We start from the raw sequence: 24,306 nt of genomic DNA on the forward strand, positions 1-24,306 counted from the left end.
TACCAGGGGACGAAAACTGAGACATATTTGAACACGTCTCCCATTCACACGGTTGATCATACTCTGGGTTCCACATGCATGTTTTAGCTGAAGGAAGAATCCCTTAAACCTGGAGAGTTGAGACCCGTGGAATGGGTACCATGCAATATGACTTCAAAGGGTCTTCATTTGCTCACCGAACCTCTCCAATCCTATCACTGCTGCGTTTATGCCCCTGTACACATGCTTGATTCTCTTTCGGAGACATAGCAATCCATAGGTTTTAAGATACTTACTAGTCAGGTACATTCTTAGGCGTATAATATGGGGTGTTGAGTCCATTTCGTTGAGCAAGGAGTAGCTCTTGTCTATTCCATATTTGGCTTAAGGAACTTTATCTGTGCTCATTTCAGTCTCTGGTTTTATGCAGCACCCCAACTCACCTTTCCCCTTAAGCAAGCATAAGTTGGTTTTCTACATTTGAGACCCTGTTCTGTTTTGTAATCCAGTTCCTGTGCAGCCAAGTTTACATTCTGTGTATTAGTGATATCTTATGATGTTTCTTTTTCTGTGTGACTTATTTCAGTTAGAATCATCATACCTGAATCCACTCATTATGCTGCTATGGGCCTGATGACATAGATTTCATTGCTGAGTGATATTGCATTGTACGTAAGTACCACAACTTCTTTATCCAGTTTTCACTTTCTGCGATATTGACCTTGTACCGTAAACGAGGTTCTTGTAAACAGAGCTGTCCCAAACTTTGGGGTGGCTGTGTCTTTTTGATTTTAATTTCCCTAAGCTATAGGACCATAAGTGGAAGTGCCCTAGGCTCTGTTGCTTTGTTTTTTAGATGTTTCAGGAAACACCATACACTTCTCCCTAGTGGCTGTTGGCAATTTACATCCCGCCCATCAGCATAACAAGGCTCCCAGTTCTCCATGGCCTGTCCTGCCTTTCTGGATTTTACACTTTTTTCAGATGGCCCTTTTGACCGGGGGGAAGTGAGACTTCATTGTAGGGCAGATTTCCTTTGCAAGCTTGCTTGGTTGGCCAAAAGTTGCGTATGCGTTTTTTCCTGTATATATTCAGAAAAAAACGCATACGCCCTTTTTGGCCAAGTGCATCATTGTGGACGTTCTGCCTCTTTTCCTATGCTTTCAATGCAATTCCAGTCTACCTCCTGAAATCGGTTGCCTGCAATTCTGCCCCGATTTCAAGTCCTCTTGGCAGCCTTACTTCAGTATATTTTTGGACGATAGCTGTCATTTATAACTCTGCAGGTTTGTGAATTACAGTGCCCCTGAGCTCCTTTCTTCAACTCGCTTTCTTGTGAGCTGGCCGCAACACCGCAGGATTGCTTCAGGCCCTAATGTGGTTCCGGCACGGCACGCTGAGCCTTTGGTTAATTCCTCTTCCTGGTGGGAAATGAGAGTTAAATTTGCCCGTCCAGACACCTCCAGCTAGTCTCTCATTGGTTCTCCCTATTCCTGTTCATCTTCCGCAGAAATTGCAAACTGGGCCAAACAGGAGGTTAAAGGCACTGACTCTCCAAGTCGGGAGAGTGTTAGTAAAGCATCTGGAATGTTGCGCCCGAGTACCAGGGGACGAAAACTGAGACATATTTGAACACGTCTCCCATTCACACGGTTGATCATACTCTGGGTTCCACATGCATGTTTTAGCTGAAGGAAGAATCCCTTAAACCTGGAGAGTTGAGACCCGTGGAATGGGTACCATGCAATATGACTTCAAAGGGTCTTCATTTGCTCACCGAACCTCTCCAATCCTATCACTGTGCGTTTATGCCCCTGTACACACGCTTGATTCTCTTTCGGAGACATAGCAATCCATAGGTTTTAAGATACTTACTAGTCAGGTACATTCTTAGGCGTTTAATATGGGGTGTTGAGTCCATTTTGTTGAGCAAGGAGTAGCTCTTGTCTATTCCATATTTGGCTTAAGGAACTTTATCTGTGCTCATTTCAGTCTCTGGTTTTATGCAGCACCCCAACTCACCTTTCCCCTTAAGCAAGCATAAGTTGGTTTTCTTCATTTGAGACACTGTTGTGTTTTGTAATCCAGTTCCAGTGTAGCCAAGTTTACATTCCGTGTATTAGTGATGTCTTATGATATTTCTATTTCTGTGTGACTTATTTCAGTTAGAATCATCATACCTGAAAGCACTCATTATGCTGCTCCGGGCCTGATGACATAGATTTCATTGCTGAGTGATATTGCATTGTACGTAAGTACCACAACTTCTTTATCCATTTTTCACTTTCTGCGATATTGAACTTGTACCGTAAACGAGGTTCTTGTAAACAGAGCCGTCCCAAACTTTGGGGTGGCTGTGTCTTTTTGATTTTAATTTCCCTAAGCTATAGGACCATAAGTGGAAGTGCCCTAGGCTCTGTTGCTTTGTTTTTTAGATGTTTCAGGAAACACCATACACTTCTCCCGAGTGGCTGTTGGCAATTTACATCCTGCCCATCAGCATAACAAGGCTCCCAGTTCTCCATGGCCTGTCCTGCCTTTCTGGATTTTACACTTTTTTCAGATGGCCCTTTTGACCGGGGGGAAGTGAGACTTCATGGTAGTGCAGATTTCCTTTGCAAGCTTGCTTGGTTGGCCAAAAAGGGCGTATGCGTTTTTTCCTGAATATATTCAGGAAAAAACGCATACGCCCTTTTTGGCCAAGTGCATCATTGTCGACGTTCTGCCTCTTTTCCTATGCCTTAAATGCAATTCCAGTCTACCTCCTGAAATCGGTTTCCTGCAATTCTGCCCCGCTTTCAAGTCCTCTTGGCAGCCTTACTTCAGTATATTTTTGGACGATAGCTGTCACTTATAACTCTGCAGGTTTTTGAATTACAGTGCCCCTGAGCTACTTTCTTCAACTCGCTTTCTTGTGAGCTGGCCGCAACACTGCAGGATTGCTTCAGGCCCTAATCTGGTTCCGGCACGGCACGCTGAGCCTTTGGTTTATTCCTCTTCCTGGTGGGCAATGAGAGTTAAATTTGCCCGTCCAGACACCTCCAGCTAGTCTCTCATTGGTTCTCCCTATTCCTGTTCATCTTCCGCAGAAATTGCAAACTGGGCCAAACAGGAGGTTAAAGGCACTGACTCTCCAAGTCGGGAGAGTGTTAGTAAAGCATGTGGAATGTTGCACCCGAGTACCAGGGGACGAAAACTGAGACATATTTGAACACGTTTCCCGATCACACGGTTGATCATACTCTGGGTTCCACATGCATGTTTTAGGTGAAGGAAGAATCCCTTAAACCTGGAGAGTTGAGACCCGTGGAATGGGTACCATGCAATATGACTTCAAAGGGTCTTCATTTGCTCACCGAACCTCTCCAATCCTATCACTGCTGCGTTTATGCCCCTGTACACACGCTTGATTCTCTTTCAGAGACATAGCAATCCATAGGTTTTAAGATACTTACTAGTCAGGTACATTCTTAGGCGTTTAATATGGGGTGTTGAGTCCATTTTGTTCAGCAAGGAGTAGCTCTTGTCTATTCCATATTTGGCTTAAGGAACTTTATCTGTGCTCATTTCAGTCTCTGGTTTTATGCAGCACCCCAACTCACCTTTCCCCTTAAGCAAGCATAAGTTGGTTTTCTACATTTGAGAACCTGTTCTGTTTTGTAATCCAGTTCCTATGTAGCCAAGTTTACATTCCGTGTATTAGTGATGTCTTATGATGTTTCTATTTCTGTGAGACTTATTTCAGTTAGAATCATCATACCTGAATCGACTCATTATGCTGCTATGGGCCTGATGACATAGATTTCATTGCTGAGTGATATTGCATTGTACGTAAGTACCACAACTTCTTTATCCAGTTTTCACTTTCTGCGATATTGAACTTGTACCGTAAACGAGGTTCTTGTAAACAGAGCCATCCCAAACTTTGGGGTGGCTGTGTCTTTTTGATTTTAATTTCCCTATGCTATAGGACCATAAGTGGAAGTGCCCTAGGCTCTGTTGCTTTGTTTTTTAGATGTTTCAGGAAACACCATACACTTCTCCCGAGTGGCTGTTGGCAATTTACATCCTGCCCATCAGCATAACAAGGCTCCCAGTTCTCCATGGCCTGTCCTGCGTTTCTGGAGTTTACACTTTTTTCAGATGGCCCTTTTGACAGCGGGGAAGTGAGACTTCATTGTAGTGCAGATTTCCTTTGCAAGCTTGCTTGGTTGGCCAAAAAGGGCGTATGCGTTTTTTCCTGAATATATTCAGGAAAAAACGCATACGCCCTTTTTGGCCAAGTGCATCATTGTGGATGTTCTGCCTCTTTTCCTATGCTTTAAATGCAATTCCAGTCTACCTCCTGAAATCGGTTTCCTGCAATTCTGCCCCGCTTTCAAGTCCTCTTGGCAGCCTTACTTCAGTATATTTTTGGACAATAGCTGTCATTTATAGCTCTGCAGGTTTGTGAATTACAGTGCCCCTGAGCTCCTTTCTTCAACTCGCTTTCTTGTGAGCTGGCCGCAACACCGCAGGATTGCTTCAGGCCCTAATCTGGTTCCGGCACGGCACGCTGAGCCTTTGGTTAATTCCTCTTCCTGGTGGGAAATGAGAGTTAAATTTGCCCGTCCAGACACCTCCAACTAGTCTCTCATTGGTTCTCCCTATTCCTGTTCATCTTCCGCAGAAATTGCAAACTGGGCCAAACAGGAGGTTAAAGGCACTGACTCTCCAAGTCGGGAGAGTGTTAGTAAAGCATCTGGAATGTTGCGCCCGAGTACCAGGGGACGAAAACTGAGACATATTTGAACACGTCTCCCATTCACACGGTTGATCATACTCTGGGTTCCACATGCATGTTTTAGCTGAAGGAAGAATCCCTTAAACCTGGAGAGTTGAGACCCGTGGAATGGGTACCATGCAATATGACTTCAAAGGGTCTTCATTTGCTCACCGAACCTCTCCAATCCTATCACTGTGCATTTATGCCCCTGTACACACGCTTGATTCTCTTTCGGAGACATAGCAATCCATAGGTTTTAAGATACTTACTAGTCAGGTACATTCTTAGGCGTTTAATATGGGGTGTTGAGTCCATTTTGTTGAGCAAGGAGTAGCTCTTGTCTATTCCATATTTGGCTTAAGGAACTTTATCTGTGCTCATTTCAGTCTCTGGTTTTATGCAGCACCCCAACTCACCTTTCCCCTTAAGCAAGCATAAGTTGGTTTTCTTCATTTGAGACACTGTTGTGTTTTGTAATCCAGTTCCAGTGTAGCCAAGTTTACATTCCGTGTATTAGTGATGTCTTATGATATTTCTATTTCTGTGTGACTTATTTCAGTTAGAATCATCATACCTGAAAGCACTCATTATGCTGCTCCGGGCCTGATGACATAGATTTCATTGCTGAGTGATATTGCATTGTACGTAAGTACCACAACTTCTTTATCCATTTTTCACTTTCTGCGATATTGAACTTGTACCGTAAACGAGGTTCTTGTAAACAGAGCCGTCCCAAACTTTGGGGTGGCTGTGTCTTTTTGATTTTAATTTCCCTAAGCTATAGGACCATAAGTGGAAGTGCCCTAGGCTCTGTTGCTTTGTTTTTTAGATGTTTCAGGAAACACCATACACTTCTCCCTAGTGGCTGTTGGCAATTTACATCCTGCCCATCAGCATAACAAGGCTCCCAGTTCTCCATGGCCTGTCCTGCCTTTCTGGATTTTACACTTTTTTCAGATGGCCCTTTTGACCGGGGGGAAGTGAGACTTCATGGTAGTGCAGATTTCCTTTGCAAGCTTGCTTGGTTGGCCAAAAAGGGCGTATGCGTTTTTTCCTGAATATATTCAGGAAAAAACGCATACGCCCTTTTTGGCCAAGTGCATCATTGTCGACGTTCTGCCTCTTTTCCTATGCCTTAAATGCAATTCCAGTCTACCTCCTGAAATCGGTTTCCTGCAATTCTGCCCCACTTTCAAATCCTCTTGGCAGCCTTACTTCAGTATATTTTTGGATGATAGCTGTCACTTATAACTCTGCAGGTTTGTGAATTACAGTGCCCCTGAGCTCCTTTCTTCAACTCGCTTTCTTGTGAGCTGGCCGCAACACCGCCGGATTGCTTCAGGCCCTAAACTGGTTCCGGCACGGCATGCTGAGTCTTTGGTTAATTCCTCTTCCTGGTGGGAAATGAGAGGTAAATTTCCCCATGCAGACACCTCCAGCTAGTCTCTCATTGGTTCTCCCTATTCCTGTTCATCTTCCGTAGAAATTGCAAACTGGGCCAAACAGGAGGTTAAAGGCACTGACTCTCCAAGTCGGGAGAGTGTTAGTAAAGCATCTGGAATGTTGCACGCGAGTACCAGGGGACGAAAACTGAGACATATTTGAACACGTCTCCCGATCACACAGTTGATCATACTCTGGGTTCCACATGCATGTTTTAGCTGAAGGAAGAATCCCTTAAACCTGGTGTGTTGAGACCCGTGGAATGGGTACCATGCAATATGACTTCAAAGGGTCTTCATTTGCTCACCGAACCTCTCCAATCCTATCACTGCTGCGTTTATGCCCCTGTACACACGCTTGATTCTCTTTCGGAGACATAGCAATCCATAGGTTTTAAGATACTTACTAGTCAGGTACATTCTTAGGCGTATAATATGGGGTGTTGAGTCCATTTCGTTGAGCAAGGAGTAGCTCTTGTCTATTCCATATTTGGCTTAAGGAACTTTATCTGTGCTCATTTCAGTCTCTGGTTTTATGCAGCACCCCAACTCACCTTTCCCCTTAAGCAAGCATAAGTTGGTTTTCTACATTTGAGACCCTGTTCTGTTTTGTAATCCAGTTCCTGTGCAGCCAAGTTTACATTCTGTGTATTAGTGATATCTTATGATGTTTCTTTTTCTGTGTGACTTATTTCAGTTAGAATCATCATACCTGAATCCACTCATCATGCTGCTATGGGCCTGATGACATAGATTTCATTGCTGAGTGATATTGCATTGTACGTAAGTACCACAACTTCTTTATCCAGTTTTCACTTTCTGCGATATTGACCATGTACCGTAAACGAGGTTCTTGTAAACAGAGCTGTCCCAAACTTTGGGGTGGCTGTGTCTTTTTGATTTTAATTTCCCTAAGCTATAGGACCATAAGTGGAAGTGCCCTAGGCTCTGTTGCTTTGTTTTTTAGATGTTTCAGGAAACACCATACACTTCTCCCTAGTGGCTGTTGGCAATTTACATCCCGCCCATCAGCATAACAAGGCTCCCAGTTCTCCATGGCCTGTCCTGCCTTTCTGGATTTTACACTTTTTTCAGATGGCCCTTTTGACCGGGGGGAAGTGAGACTTCATTGTAGGGCAGATTTCCTTTGCAAGCTTGCTTGGTTGGCCAAAAGTTGCGTATGCGTTTTTTCCTGTATATATTCAGAAAAAAACGCATACGCCCTTTTTGGCCAAGTGCATCATTGTGGACGTTCTGCCTCTTTTCCTATGCTTTCAATGCAATTCCAGTCTACCTCCTGAAATCGGTTGCCTGCAATTCTGCCCCGATTTCAAGTCCTCTTGGCAGCCTTACTTCAGTATATTTTTGGACAATAGCTGTCATTTATAACTCTGCAGGTTTGTGAATTACAGTGCCCCTGAGCTCCTTTCTTCAACTCGCTTTCTTGTGAGCTGGCCGCAACACCGCAGGATTGCTTCAGGCCCTAATCTGGTTCCGGCACGGCACGCTGAGCCTTTGGTTAATTCCTCTTCCTGGTGGGAAATGAGAGTTAAATTTGCCCGTCCAGACACCTCCAGCTAGTCTCTCATTGGTTCTCCCTATTCCTGTTCATCTTCCGCAGAAATTGCAAACTGGGCCAAACAGGAGGTTAAAGGCACTGACTCTCCAAGTCGGGAGAGTGTTAGTAAAGCATCTGGAATGTTGCGCCCGAGTACCAGGGGACGAAAACTGAGACATATTTGAACACGTCTCCCATTCACACGGTTGATCATACTCTGGGTTCCACATGCATGTTTTAGCTGAAGGAAGAATCCCTTAAACCTGGAGAGTTGAGACCCGTGGAATGGGGACCATGCAATATGACTTCAAAGGGTCTTCATTTGCTCACCGAACCTCTCCAATCCTATCACTGTGCGTTTATGCCCCAGTACACACGCTTGATTCTCTTTCGGAGACATAGCAATCCATAGGTTTTAAGATACTTACTAGTCAGGTACATTCTTAGGCGTTTAATATGGGGTGTTGAGTCCATTTTGTTGAGCAAGGAGTAGCTCTTGTCTATTCCATATTTGGCTTAAGGAACTTTATCTGTGCTCATTTCAGTCTCTGGTTTTATGCAGCACCTCAACTCACCTTTCCCCTTAAGCAAGCATAAGTTGGTTTTCTTCATTTGAGACACTGTTCTGTTTTGTAATCCAGTTCCAGTGTAGCCAAGTTACATTCCGTGTATTAGTGATGTCTTATGATATTTCTATTTCTGTGTGACTTATTTCAGTTAGAATCATCATACCTGAAAGCACTCATTATGCTGCTCCGGGCCTGATGACATAGATTTCATTGCTGAGTGATATTGCATTGTACGTAAGTACCACAACTTCTTTATCCATTTTTCACGTTCTGCGATATTGAACTTGTACCGTAAACGAGGTTCTTGTAAACAGAGCCGTCCCAAACTTTGGGGTGGCTGTGTCTTTTTGATTTTAATTTCCCTAAGCTATAGGACCATAAGTGGAAGTGCCCTAGGCTCTGTTGCTTTGTTTTTTAGATGTTTCAGGAAACACCATACACTTCTCCCGAGTGGCTGTTGGCAATTTACATCCTGCCCATCAGCATAACAAGGCTCCCAGTTCTCCATGGCCTGTCCTGCCTTTCTGGATTTTACACTTTTTTCAGATGGCCCTTTTGACCGGGGGGAAGTGAGACTTCATGGTAGTGCAGATTTCCTTTGCAAGCTTGCTTGGTTGGCCAAAAAGGGCGTATGCTTGTTTTCCTGAATATATTCAGGAAAAACCGCATACGCCCTTTTTGGCCAAGTGCATCATTGTTGACGTTCTGCCTCTTTTCCTATGCCTTAAATGCAATTCCAGTCTACCTCCTGAAATCTGTTTCCTGCAATTCTGCCCCACTTTCAAATCCTCTTGGCAGCCTTACTTCAGTATATTTTTGGACGATAGCTGTCACTTATAACTCTGCAGGTTTGTGAATTACAGTGCCCCTGAGCTCCTTTCTTCAACTCGCTTTCTTGTGAGCTGGCCGCAACACCGCCGGATTGCTTCAGGCCCTAATCTGGTTCCGGCACAGCATGCTGAGCCTTTGGTTAATTCCTCTTCCTGGTGGGAAATGAGAGGTAAATTTGCCCGTCCAGACACCTCCAGCTAGTCTCTCATTGGTTCTCCCTATTCCTGTTCATCTTCGGCAGAAATTGCAAACTGGGCCAAACAGGAGGTTAAAGGCACTGACTCTCCAAGTCGGGAGAGTGTTAGTAAAGCATCTGGAATATTGCACCCGAGTACCAGGGCACGAAAACTGAGACATATTTGAACACGTCTCCCGATCACACAGTTGATCATACTCTAGGTTCCACATGCATGTTTTAGCTGAAGGAAGAATCCCTTAAACCTGGAGAGTTGAGACCCGTGGAATGGGTACCATGCAATATGACTTCAAAGGGTCTTCATTTGCTCACCGAACCTCTCCAATCCTATCACTGCTGCGTTTATGTCCCTGTACACACGCTTGATTCTTTTTCGGAGACATAGCAATCCATAGGTTTTAAGATACTTACTAGTCAGGTACATTCTTAGGCGTTTAATATGCGGTGTTGAGTCCATTTCGTTGAGCAAGGAGTAGCTCTTGTCTATTCCATATTTGACTTAAGGTACTTTATCTGTGCTCTTTTCAATCTCTGGTTTTATGCAGCACCCCAACTCACCTTTCCCCTTAAGCAAGCATAAGTTGGTTTTCTACATTTGAGACCCTGTTCTGTTTTGTAATCCAGTTCCTGTGTAGCCAAGTTTACATTCCGTGTATTAGTGATATCTTATGATATTTCTTTTTCTGTGTGACTTATTTCACTTAGAATCATCATACCTGAATCCACTCATTATGCTGCTATGGGCCTGATGACATAGATTTCATTGCTGAGTGATATTGCATTGTACGTAAGTACCAAAACATCTTTATCCATTTTTCACTTTCTGCGATATTGAACTTGTACCTTAAACGAGATTCTTGAAAACACAGCCGTCCCAAATTTTGGGGTGGCTGTGTCTTTTTGATTTTAATTTCCCTAAGCTATAGGACCATAAGTGGAAGTGCCCTAGGCACTGTTGCTTTGTTTTTTAGATGTTTCAGGAAACGCCATACACTTCTCCCCAGTGGCTGTTGGCAATTTACATCCCGCCCATCAGCATAACAAGGCTCCCAGTTCTCCATGGCCTGATCTGCCTTTCTGGATTTTACAATTTTTTCAGAAGGCCCTTTTGACCAGGGGGAAGTGAGACTTCATTGTACTGCAGATTGCCTTTGCAAGCTTGCTTGGTTGGCCAAAAAGGGCGTATGCGTTTTTTCCTGAATATATTCAGGAAAAAACGCATACGCCCTTTTTGGCCAAGTGCATCATTGTTGACGTTCTGCCTCTTTTCCTATGCTTTAAATGCAATTCCAGTCTACCTCCTGAAATCGGTTTCCTGCAATTCTGCCCCGCTTTCAAGTCCTCTTGGCAGCCTTACTTCAGTATATTTTTGGACGATAGCTGTCATTTATAACTCTGTAGGTTTGTGAATTACACTGCCCCTGAGCTCCTTTCTTCAACTCGCTTTCTGGTGAGCTGGTCGCAACACCGCAGGATTGCTTCAGGCCCTAATCTGATTCCGGCACGGCACGCTGAGCCTTTGGTTAATTCCTCTTCCTGGTGGGAAATGAGAGTTAAATTTGCCCGTCCAGACACCTCCAGCTAGTCTCTCATTGTTTCTCCCTATTCCTGTTCATCTTCCGCAGAAATTGCAAAGTGGTCCAAACGGAGGTTAAAGGCACTGACTCTCCAAGTCGGGAGAGTGTTAGTAAAGCATCTGGAATATTGCACCCGATTACCAGGGGACAAAAACTGAGACATATTTGAACACGTCTCCCGATCACATGGTTGATCATATTCTGGGTTCCACATGCATGTTTTAGCTGAAGGAAGAATCCCTTAAACCTGGAGAGTTGAGACCCGTGGAATGGGTACCATGCAATATGACTTCAAAGGGTCTTCATTTGCTCACCAAACCTCTCCAATCCTATCACTGCTGCGTTCATGCCCCTGTACACACGCTTGATTCTCTTTCGGAGACATAGCAATCCATAGGTTTTAAGATACTTACTTGTCAGGTACATTCTTAGGCGTTTAATATGGGGTGTTGAGTCCATTTCGTTGAGCAAGGAGTAGCTCTTGTCTATTCCATATTTGGCTTAAGGAACTTTATCTGTGCTCATTTCAGTCTCTGGTTTTATGCAGCACCCCAACTCACCTTTCCCCGTAAGCAAGCATAAGTTGGTTTTCTACATTTGAGACCCTGTTCTGTTTTGTAATCCAGTTCCTGTGTAGCCAAGTTTACATTCCGTGTATTAGTGATATCTTATGATGTTTCTTTTTCTGTGTGACTTATTTCAGTTAGAATCATCATACCTGAATCCACTCATTATGCTGCTACGGGCCTGATGACATAGATTTCATTGCTGAGTGATATTGCATTGTACGTAAGTACCACAACTTCTTTATCCATTTTTCACTTTCTGCAATATTGAACTTGTACCGTAAACGAGGTTCTTGTAAACAGAGCTCTCCCAAACTTTGGGGTGGCTGTGTCTTTTTGATTTTAATTTCCCTAAGCTATAGGACCATAAGTGGAAGTGCCCTAGGCTCTGTTGCTTTGTTTTTTAGATGTTTCAGGAAACACCATACACTTCTCCCCAGTGGCTGTTGGCAATTTACATCCCGCCCATCAGCATAACAAGGCTCCCAGTTCTCCATGGCCTGTCCTGCCTTTCTGGATTTTACACTTTTTTCAGATGGCGCTTTTGACCGGGGGGAAGTGAGACTTCATTGTAGTGCAGATTTCCTTTGCAAGCTTGCTTGGTTGGCCAAAAAGGGCGTATGCTTGTTTTCCTGAATATATTCAGGAAAAACCGCATACGCCCTTTTTGGCCAAGTGCATCATTGTTGACGTTCTGCCTCTTTTCCTATGCTTTAAATGCAATTCCAGTCTACCTCCTGAAATCGGTTTCCTGCAATTCTGCCCCGCTTTCAAGTCCTCTTGGCAGCCTTACTTCAGTATATTTTTGGACAATAGCTGCCATTTATAACTCTGCAGTTTTGTGAATTACACTGCCCCTGAGCTCCTTTCTTCAACTCGCTTTCTTGTGAGCTGGCCGCAACACCGCAGGATTGCTTCAGGCCCTAATCTGGTTGCGGCACGGCACGCTGAGCCTTTGGTTAATTCCTCTTCCTGGTGGGAAATGAGAGTTAAATTTGCCCGTCCAGACACCTCCAGCTAGTCTGTCATTGGTTCTCCCTATTCCTGTTCATCTTCCGCAGAAATTGCAAAGTGGTCCAAACGGAGGTTAAAGGCACTGACTCTCCAAGTCGGGAGAGTGTTAGTAAAGCATCTGGAATATTGCACCCGATTACCAGGGGACAAAAACTGAGACATATTTGAACACGTCTCCCGATCACACGGTTGATCATACTCTGGGTTCCACATGCATGTTTTAGCTGATGGAAGAATCCCTTAAACCTGGAGAGTTGAGAACCGTGGAATGGGTACCATGCAATATAACTTCAAATGGTCTTCATTTGCTCACCAAACCTCTCCAATCCTATCACTGCTGCGTTCATGCCCCTGTACACACGCTTGATTCTCTTTCGGAGACATAGCAATCCATAGGTTTTAAGATACTTACTTGTCAGGTACATTCTTAGGCGTTTAATATGGGGTGTTGAGTCCATTTCGTTGAGCAAGGAGTAGCTCTTGTCTATTCCATATTTGGCTTAAGGAACTTTATCTGTGCTCATTTCAGTCTCTGGTTTTATGCAGCACCCCAACTCACCTTTCCCCTTAAGCAAGCATAAGTTGGTTTTCTACATTTGAGACCCTCTTCTGTTTTGTAATCCAGTTCCTGTGTCGCCAAGTTTACATTCCGTGTCTTAGTGATGTCTTATGATATTTCTATTTCTGTGTGACTTATTTTAGTTAGAATCATCATACCTGAATCCACTCATTATGCTGCTACGGGCCTGATGACATAGATTTCATTGCTGAGTGATATTGCATTGTACGTAAGTAGCACAATTTCTTTATCCATTTTTCACTTTCTGCGATATTGAACTTGTACCGTAAACGAGGTTCTTGTAAACAGAGCCGTCCCAAACTTTGGGGTGGCTGTGTCTTTTTTATTTTAATTTCCCTAAGCTATAGGACCATAAGTGGTAGTGCCCTAGGCTCTGTTGCTTTGTTTTTTAGATGTTTCAGGAAACACCATACACTTCTCTCGAGTGGCTGTTGGCAATTTACATCCCGCCCATCAGCATAACAAGGCTCCCAGTTCTCCATGGCCTGTCCTGCCTTTCTGGATTTTACACTTTTTTCAGATGGCCCTTTTGACCGGGGGGAAGTGAGACTTCATTGTAGTGCAGATTTCCTTTGCAAGCTTGCTTGGTTGGCCAAAAAGGGCGTATGCATTTTTTCCTGAATATATTCAGGAAAAAACGCATACGCCCTTTTTGGCCAAGTGCATCATTGTGGACGTTCTGCCTCTTTTCCTATGCTTTAAATGCAATTCCAGTCTACCTCCTGAAATCGGTTTCCTGCAATTCTGCCCCGCTTTCAATTCCTCTTGGCAGCCTTACTTCAGTATATTTTTGGACGATAGCTGTCATTTATAACTCTGCAGGTTTGTGAATTACACTGCCCCTGAGCTCCTTTCTTCAACTCGCTTTCTGGTGAGCTGGTCGCAACACCGCAGGATTGCTTCAGGCCCTAATCTGATTCCGGCACAGCACGCTGAGCCTTTGGTTAATTCCTCTTCCTGGTGGGAAATGAGAGTTAAATTTGCCCGTCCAGACACCTCCAGCTAGTCTCTCATTGGTTCTCCCTATTCCTGTTCATCTTCCGCAGAAATTGCAAAGTGGTCCAAACAGGAGGTTAAAGGCACTGACTCTCGAAGTCGGGAGAGTGTTAGTAAAGCATCTGGAATGTTGCACCCGATTACCAGGGGACAAAAACTGAGACATATTTGAACACGTCTCCCGATCACACGGTTGATCATACTCTGGGTTCCACATGCATGTTTTAGCTGAAGGAAGAATCCCTTAAACCTGGAGAGTTGAGACCCGTGGAATGGGTACCATGCAATATAACTTCAAATGGTCTTCATTTACTCACCAAACCTCTCCAATCCTATCACTGCTGCGTTCATGCCCCTGTACACACGCTTGATTCTCTTTCGGAGACATAGCAATCCATAGGTTTTAAGATACTTACTTGACAGGTACATTCTTAGGCGTTTAATATGGGGTGTTGAGTCCATTTCGTTGAGCAAGGAGTAGCTCTTGTCTATTCCATATTTGGCTTAAGGAACTTTATCTGTGCTCATTTCAGTCTCTGGTTTTATGCAGCACCCCAACTCACCTTTCCCCTTAAGCAAGCATAAGTTGGTTTTCTACATTTGAGACCCTCTTCTGTTTTGTAATCCAGTTCCTGTGTCGCCAAGTTTACATTCCGTGTATTAGTGATGTCTTATGATATTTCTATTTCTGTGTGACTTATTTTAGTTAGAATCATCATACCTGAATCCACTGATTATGCTGCTACGGGCCTGATGACATAGATTTCATTGCTGAGTGATATTGCATTGTACGTAAGTACCACAATTTCTTTATCCATTTTTCACTTTCTGCGATATTGAACTTGTACCGTAAACGAGGTTCTTGTAAACAGAGCCGTCCCAAACTTTGGGGTGGCTGTGTCTTTTTTATTTTAATTTCCCTAAGCTATAGGACCATAAGTGGTAGTGCCCTAGGCTCTGTTGCTTTGTTTTTTAGATGTTTCAGGAAACACCATACACTTCTCCCGAGTGGCTGTTGGCAATTTACATCCCGCCCATCAGCATAACAAGGCTCCCAGTTCTCCATGGCCTGTCCTGCCTTTCTGGATTTTACACTTTTTTCAGATGGCCCTTTTGACCGGGGGGAAGTGAGACTTCATTGTAGTGCAGATTTCCTTTGCAAGCTTGCTTGGTTGGCCAAAAAGGGCGTATGCATTTTTTCCTGAATATATTCAGGAAAAAACGCATACGCCCTTTTTGGCCAAGTGCATCATTGTGGACGTTCTGCCTCTTTTCCTATGTTTTAAATGCAATTCCAGTCTACCTCCTGAAATCGGTTGCCTGCAATTCTGCCCCGCTTTCAAGTCCTCTTGGCAGCCTTACTTCAGTATATTTTTGGACGATAGCTGTCATTTATAACTCTGCAGGTTTGTGAATTACAATGCCCCTGAGCTCCTTTCTTCAACTCGCTTTCTTGTGAGCTGGCCGCAACACTGCACGATTGCTTCAGGCTCTAATCTGGTTGCGGCACGGCACGCTGAGCCTTTGGTTAATTCCTCTCCCTGGTGGGAAATGAGAGTTAAATTTGCCCGTCCAGACACCTCCAGCTAGTCTCTCATTGGTTCTCCCTATTCCTGTGCATCTTCCACAGAAATTGCAAACTGGGCCAAACAGGAGGTTAAAGGCACTGACTCTCCAAGTCGGGAGAGTGTTAGTAAAGCGTATGGAATGTTGCACCCAAGTACCAGGGGACGAGAACTGAGACATATTGGAACACGTCTCCGGATCACACGGTTGATCATACTCTGGGTTCCACATGCATGTTTTAGCTGAAGGAAGAATCCCTTAAACCTGGAGAGTTGAGACCCGTGGAATGGGTACCATGCAATATGACTTCAAAGGGTCTTCATTTGCTCACTGAACCTCTCCACTCCTATCACTGCTGCGTTTATGCCCCTGTACACATGCTTGATTCTCTTTTGGAGACATAGCAATACATAGGTTTTACGATACTTACTAGTCAGGTACATTCTTTAGCGTTTAATATGGGATGTTGAGTCCATTTCGTTGAGCAAGGAGTAGCTCTTGTCTATTACATATTTGGCTTAAGGAACTTTATCTGTGCTCATTTCAAATCTGGTTTTATGCAGCACCCCAACTCACCTTTCCTCTTAAGCAAGCATAAGTTGGTTTTCTAAATTTGAGACCCTGTTCTGTTTTGTAATCCAGTTCCTGTGTAGTCAAGTTTGCATTCCGTGTATTAGTGATATCTTATGATGTTTCTTTTTCTGTGTGACTTATTTCAGTTAGAATCATCATACCTGAATCCACTCATTATGCTGCTACTGGCCTGATGACATAGATTTCATTGCTGAGTGATATTGCATTGTACGTAATTACCGCAACTTCTTTATCCAGTTTTCGCTTTCTGTGATATTGAACTTGTACCGTAAACAAGGTTCTTGTAAACAGAGCCGTCCCAAACTTTGGGGTGGCTGTGTCTCTTTGATTTTAATTTCCCTAAGCTATAGGACCATAAGTGGAAGTGCCCTAGGCTCTGTTGCTTTCTTTTCTAGATATTTCAGGAAACACCATACACTTCTCCTGAGTGGCTGTTGGCAATTTACATCCCGCCCATCAGCATAACAAGGCTCCCAGTTCTCCATGGCCTGTCCTGCCTTTCTGGATTTTACACTTTTTTCAGATGGCCCTTTTGACCGGGGGAAGTGAGACTTCATTGTAGTGCAGATTTCCCTTCCAAGCTTGCTTGGTTGGCCAAAAATGGCGTATGTGTTTTTTACTGAATATATTCAGGAAAAAACGCATACGACCTTTTTGGCCAAGTGCATCATTTTCGATGTTCTGCCTCTTTTCCTATGCTTTAAATGCAATTCCAGTCTACCTCCTGAAATCGGTTTCCTGCAATTCTGCCCCGCTTTCAAGTCCTCTTGGCAGCCTTACTTCAGTATATTTTTGGACGATAGCTGTCATTTATAACTCTGCAGGTTTGTGAATTACAGTGCCCCTGAGCTCCTTTCTTCAACTCACTTTCTTGTGAGCTGGCCGTAACACCGCAGGATTGCTTCAGGCCCTAATCTGGTTGCGGCACGGCACGCTGAGCCTTTGGTTAATTCCTCTTCCTTTTGGGAAATGAGAGTTAAATTTGCCCGTCCAGACACCTCCAGCTAGTCTCTCATTGGTTCTCCCTATTCCTGTTCATCTTCCACAGAACTTGCAAACTGGGCCAAACAGGAGGTTAAAGGCACTGACTCTCCAAGTCGGGAGAGTGTTAGTAAAGCATCTGGAATGTTGCACCCGAGTACCAGGGGACGAGAACTGAGATATATTTGAACACGTCTCCCGATCATACGGTTGATCATACTCTGGGTTCCACATGCATGTTTTAGCTGAAGGAAGAATCCCTTAAACCTGGAGAGTTGAGACCCATGGAATGGGTACCATTCAATATGACTTCAAAGGGTCTTCATTTGCTCACCGAACCTCTCCAATCCTATCACTGCTGCATTTATGCCCCTGTACACACGCTTGATTCTCTTTCGGAGACATAGCAATCCATAGGTTTTAAGATACTTACTAGTCAGGTACATTCTTAGGCGTTTAATATGGGGTGTTGAGTCCATTTCGTTGAGCAAGGAGTAGCTCTTGTCTATTACATATTTGGCTTAAGGAACTTTATCTGTGCTCATTTCAAATCTGGTTTTATGCAGCACCCCAACTCACCTTTCCCCTTAAGCAAGCATAAGTTGGTTTTCTAAATTTGAGACCCTGTTCTGTTTTGTAATCCAGTTCCTGTGTAGTCAAGTTTACATTCCGTGTATTAGTGATATCTTATGATGTTTCTTTTTCTGTGTGACTTATTTCAGTTAGAATCATCATACCTGAATCCACTCATTATGCTGCTACGGGCCTGATGACATAGATTTCATTGCTGAGTGATATTGCATTGTACGTAATTTCCACAACTTCTTTATCCAGTTTTCGCTTTCTGTGATATTGAACTTGTACCGTAAACAAGGTTCTTGTAAACAGAGCCGTCCCAAACTTTGGGGTGGCTGTGTCTCTTTGATTTTAATTTCCCTAAGCTATAGGACCATAAGTGGAAGTGCCCTAGGCTCTGTTGCTTTCTTTTCTAGATATTTCAGGAAACACCATACACTTCTCCAGAGTGGCTGTTGGCAATTTACATCCCGCCCATCAGCATAACAAGGCTCCCAGTTCTCCATGGCCTGTCCTGCCTTTCTGGATTTTACACTTTTTTCAGATGGCCCTTTTGACCGGGGGGAAGTGAGACTTCATTGTAGTGCAGATTTCCTTTGCAAGCTTGCTTGGTTGGCCAAAAAGGGCGTATGCGTTTTTTCCTGAATATATTCAGGAAAAAACGCATACGCCCTTTTTGGCCAAGTGCATCATTGTGGACGTTCTGCCTCTTTTCCTATGCTTTAAATGCAATTCCAGTCTACCTCCTGAAATCGGTTCCCTGCAATTCTGCCCCGCTCTAGAGTCCTCTTGTCAGCCTTACTTCAGTATATTTTTGGACGATAGCTGTCATTTATAACTCTGCAGGTTTGTGAATTACAGTGCCCCTGAGCTCCTTTCTTCAACTCGCTTTCTTGTGAGCTGGCCGCAACACCGCAGGATTGCTTCAGGCTCTAATCTGGTTCTGGCACGGCATGCTGAGCCTTTGGTTAATTCCTCTTCCTGGTTGGAAATGAGAGTTAAATTTGCCCGTCCACACACCTCCAGCTAGTCTCTCATTGGTTCTCCCTATTCCTGTTCATCTTCCGCAGAAATTGCAAACTGGGCCAAACAGGAGGTTAAAGGCACTGACTCTCCAAGTCGGGAGAGCTTTAGTAAAGCGTCTGGAATGTTGCACCCGAGTACCAGGGGACGAAAACTGAGACATATTTGAACACGTCTCCCGATCACACGGTTGATCATACTCTGGGTTCCACATGCATGTTTTAGCTGAAGGAAGAATCCCTTAAACCTGGAGAGTTGAGACCCGTGGAATGGGTACCATGCAATATGACTTCAAAGGGTCTTCATTTGCTCACCAAACTTCTCCAATCCTATCACTGCTGCATTTATGCCACTGTTCACACGCTTGATTCTCTTTCGGAGACATAGCAATCCATAGGTTTTAAGATACTTACTAGTCAGGTACATTCTTAGGCGTTTAATATGGGGTGTTGAGTCCATTTCGTTGAGCAAGGAGTAGCTCTTGTCTATTCCATATTTGGCTTAAGGAACTTTATCTGTGCTCATTTCAATCTCTGGTTTTATGCAGCACCCCAACTCACATTTCCCCTTAAGCAAGCATAAGTTGGTTTTCTAAATTTGAGACCCTGTTTTGTTTTGTAATTCAGTTCCTGTGTAGCCAAGTTTACATTCTGTGTATTAGTGATATCTTATGATGTTTCTTTTTCTGTGTGACTTATTTCAGTTAGAATCATCATACCTGAATCCACTCATTATGCTGCTACTGGCCTGATGACATAGATTTCATTGCTGAGTGATATTGCATTGTACGTAAGTACCACAACTTCTTTATCCAGTTTTCACTTTCAGCGATATTGAACTTGTACCGTAAACGAGGTTCTTGTAAACAGAGCCGTCCCAAACTTTGGGGTGGCTGTGTCTTTTTGATTTTAATTTCCCTAAGCTATAGGACCATAAGTGGAAGTGCCCTAGGCTCTGTTGCTTTGTTTTTTAGATGTTTCAGGAAACACCATACACTTCTCCTGAGTGGCTGTTGGCAATTTACATCCCGCCCATCAGCATAACAAGGCTCCCAGTTCTCCATGGCCTGTCCTGCCTTTCTGGATTTTACAATTTTTTCAGATGGCCCTTTTGACTGGGGGGAAGTGAGACTTCATTGTAGTGCAGATTTCCTTTGCAAGCTTGCTTGGTTGGCCAAAAAGGGCGTATGCGTTTTTTCCGGAATATATTCAGGAAAAAACGCATATGCCCTTTATGGCCAAGTGCATCATTGTGGACGTTCTGCCTCTTTTCCTATGCTTTCAATGCAATTCCAGTCTACCTCCTGAAATCGGTTGCCTGCAATTCTGCCCTGCTTTCAAGTCCTCTTGGCAGGCTTACTTCAGTATATTTTTGGACGATAACTGTCATTTATAACTCTGCAGGTTTGTGAATTACAGTGCCCCTGAGCTCCTTTCTTCAACTCGCTTTCTTGTGAGCTGGCCGCAACACCGCAGGATTGCTTCAGGCTCTAATCTGGTTCCGGCATGGCACGCTGAGCCTTTGGTTAATTCCTCTTCCTGGTGGGAAATGAGAGTTAAATTTGCCCGTCCAGACACCTCCAGCTAGTCTCTCATTGGTTCTCCCTATTCCTGTTCATCTTCCGCAGAAATTGCAAACTGGGCCAAACAGGAGGTTAAAGGCACTGACTCTCCAAGTCGGGAGAGTGTAAGTAAAGCATCTGGAATATTGCACCCGAGTACCAGGGCACGAAAACTGAGACATATTTGAACACGTCTCCCGATCACACAGTTGATCATACTCTAGGTTCCACATGCATGTTTTAGCTGAAGGAAGAATCCCTTAAACCTGGAGAGTTGAGACCCGTGGAATGGGTACCATGCAATATGACTTCAAAGGGTCTTCATTTGCTCACCGAACCTCTCCAATCCTATCACTGCTGCGTTTATGCCCCTGTACACACGCTTGATTCTTTTTCGGAGACATAGCAATCCATAGGTTTTAAGATACTTACTAGTCAGGTACATTCTTAGGCGTTTAATATGCGGTGTTGAGTCCATTTCGTTGAGCAAGGAGTAGCTCTTGTCTATTCCATATTTGACTTAAGGTACTTTATCTGTGCTCTTTTCAATCTCTGGTTTTATGCAGCACCCCAACTCACCTTTCCCCTTAAGCAAGCATAAGTTGGTTTTCTACATTTGAGACCCTGTTCTGTTTTGTAATCCAGTTCCTGTGTAGCCAAGTTTACATTCCGTGTATTAGTGATATCTTATGATATTTCTTTTTCTGTGTGACTTATTTCAATTAGAATCATCATACCTGAATCCACTCATTATGCTGCTATTGTCCTGATGACATAGATTTCATTGCTGAGTGATATTGCATTGTACGTAAGTACCAAAACATCTTTATCCATTTTTCACTTTCTGCGATATTGAACTTGTACCTTAAACGAGATTCTTTAAAACAGAGCTGTCCCAAACTTTGGGGTGGCTGTGTCTTTTTGATTTTAATTTCCCTAAGCTATAGGACCATAAGTGGAAGTGCCCTAGGCACTGTTGCTTAGTTTTTTAGATGTTTCAGGAAACGCCATACACTTCTCCCCAGTGGCTGTTGGCAATTTACATCCCGCCCATCAGCATAACAAGGCTCCCAGTTCTCCATGGCCTGTCCTGCCTTTCTGGATTTTACACTTTTTTCAGATGGCCCTTTTGACCGGGGGGAAATGAGACTTCATAGTAGTGCACATTTCGTTTGCAAGCTTGCTTGGTTGGCCAAAAAGTGCATATGAGTTTTTTCCTGAATATATTCAGGAAAAAACGCATACACCCTTTTTGGCCAAGGGCATCATTGTGGACGTTCTGCCTCTTTTCCTATGCTTTAAATGCAATTCCAGTCTACCTCCTGAAATCGGTTTCCTGCAATTCTGCCCCGCTTTCAAGTCCTCTTGGCAGCCTTACTTCAGTATATTTTTGGACGATAGCTGTCATTTATAACTCTGTAGGTTTGTGAATTACACTGCCCCTGAGCTCCTTTCTTCAACTCGCTTTCTGGTGAGCTGGTCGCAACACCGCAGGATTGCTTCAGGCCCTAATCTGATTCCGGCACGGCACGCTGAGCCTTTGGTTAATTCCTCTTCCTGGTGGGAAATGAGAGTTAAATTTGCCCGTCCAGACACCTCCAGCTAGTCTCTCATTGGTTCTCCCTATTCCTGTTCATCTTCCGCAGAAATTGCAAAGTGGTCCAAACGGAGGTTAAAGGCACTGACTCTCCAAGTCGGGAGAGTGTTAGTAAAGCATCTGGAATATTGCACCCGATTACCAGGGGACAAAAACTGAGACATATTTGAACACGTCTCCCGATCACATGGTTGATCATACTCTAGGTTCCACATGCATGTTTTAGCTGAAGGAAGAATCCCTTAAACCTGGAGAGTTGAGACCCGTGGAATGGGTACCATGCAATATGACTTCAAAGGGTCTTCATTTGCTCACCAAACCTCTCCAATCCTATCACTGCTGCGTTCATGCCCCTGTACTCACGCTTGATTCTCTTTCGGAGACATAGCAATCCATAGGTTTTAAGATACTTACTTGTCAGGTACATTCTTAGGCGTTTAATATGTGGTGTTGAGTCCATTTCGTTGAGCAAGGAGTAGCTCTTGTCTATTCCATATTTGGCTTAAGGAACTTTATCTGTGTTCATTTCAATCTCTGGTTTTATGCAGCACCCCAACTCACCTTTCCCCTTAAGGAAGCATGTTGGTTTGATAAATTTGAGACCCTCTTCTGTTTTGTAATCCAGTTCCTGTGTAGCCAAGTTTACATTCCGTGTATTAGTGATATCTTATGATTTTTCTTTTTCTGTATGACTTATTTCACTTAGAATCATCATACCTGAATCCACTCATTATGCTGCTATGGGCCTGATGACATAGATTTCATTGCTGAGTGATATTGCATTGTACGTAAGTACCACAACTTCTTTATCCATTGTTCACTTTCTGCGATATTGAACTTGTACCGTAAACGAGATTCTTGAAAACACAGCCGTCCCAAACTTTAGGGTGGCTGTGTCTTTTTGATTTTAATTTCCCTAAGCTATAGGACCATAAGTGGAAGTGCCCTAGGCACTGTTGCTTTGTTTTTTAGATGTTTCAGGAAACACCATACACTTCTCCAGAGTGGCTGTTGGCAATTTACATCCCGCCCATCAGCATAACAAGGCTCCCAGTTCTCCATGGCCTGTCCTGCCTTTCTGGATTTTACAATTTTTTCAGATGGCCCTTTTGACCAGGGGGAAGTGAGACTTCATTTTAGTGCAGATTGCCTTTGCAAGCTTGCTTGGTTGGCCAAAAAGGGCGTATGCGTTTTTTCCTGAATATATTCAGGACAAAACGCATACGCCCTTTTTGGCCAAGTGCATCATTGTGGACGTTCTGCCTCTTTTCCTATGCTTTAAATGCAATTCCAGTCTACCTCCTGAAATCGGTTTCCTGCAATTCTGCCCCGCTTTCAAGTCCTCTTGGCAGCCTTACTTCAGTATATTTTTGGATGATAGCTGTCATTTATAACTCTGCAGGTTTGTGAATTACACTGCCCCTGAGCTCCTTTCTTCAACTCGCTTTCTGGTGAGCTGGTCGCAACACCGCAGGATTGCTTCAGGCCCTAATCAGATTCCGGCACAGCACGCTGAGCCTTCGGTTAATTCCTCTTCCTGGTGGGAAATGAGAGTTAAATTTGCCCGTCCAGACACCTCCAGCTAGTCTCTCATTGGTTCTCCCTATTCCTGTTCATCTTCCGCAGAAATTGCAAAGTGGTCCAAACAGGAGGTTAAAGGCACTGACTCTCCAAGTCGGGAGAGTGTTAGTAAAGCATCTGGAATGTTGCACCCGAGTACCAGGGGACGAAAACTGAGACATATTTGAACACGTCTCCCGATCACAGGGTTGATCATACTCTGGGTTCCACATGCATGTTTTAGCTGAAGGAAGAATCCCTTAAACCTGGAGAGTTGAGACCTGTGGAATGGGTACCATGCAATATGACTTCAAAGGGTCTTCATTTGCTCACCGAACCTCTCCAATCCTATCACTGCTGCGTTTATGCCCCTGTACACACGCTTGATTCTCTTTCAGAGACATAGCAATCCATAGGTTTTAAGATACTTACTAGTCAGGTACATTCTTAGGCGTTTAATATGGGGTGTTGAGTCCATTTCGTTGAGCAAGGAGTAGCTCTTGTCTATTCCATATTTGGCTTAAGGAACTTTATCTGTGCTCATTTCAGTCTCTGGTTTTATGCAGCTCCCCAACTCACCTTTCCCCGTAAGCAAGCATAAGTTGGTTTTCTACATTTGAGACCCTGTTCTGTTTTGTAATCCAGTTCCTGTGTAGCCAAGTTTACATTCCGTGTATTAGTGATATCTTATGATGTTTCTTTTTCTGTGTGACTTATTTCAGTTAGAATCATCATACCTGAATACACTCATTATGCTGCTACGGGCCTGATGACA

The sequence above is a fragment of the Orcinus orca genome, chromosome 6 (assembly GCF_937001465.1).
Source record: "Orcinus orca chromosome 6, mOrcOrc1.1, whole genome shotgun sequence".
Classification (NCBI taxonomy): domain Eukaryota; kingdom Metazoa; phylum Chordata; class Mammalia; order Artiodactyla; family Delphinidae; genus Orcinus; species Orcinus orca.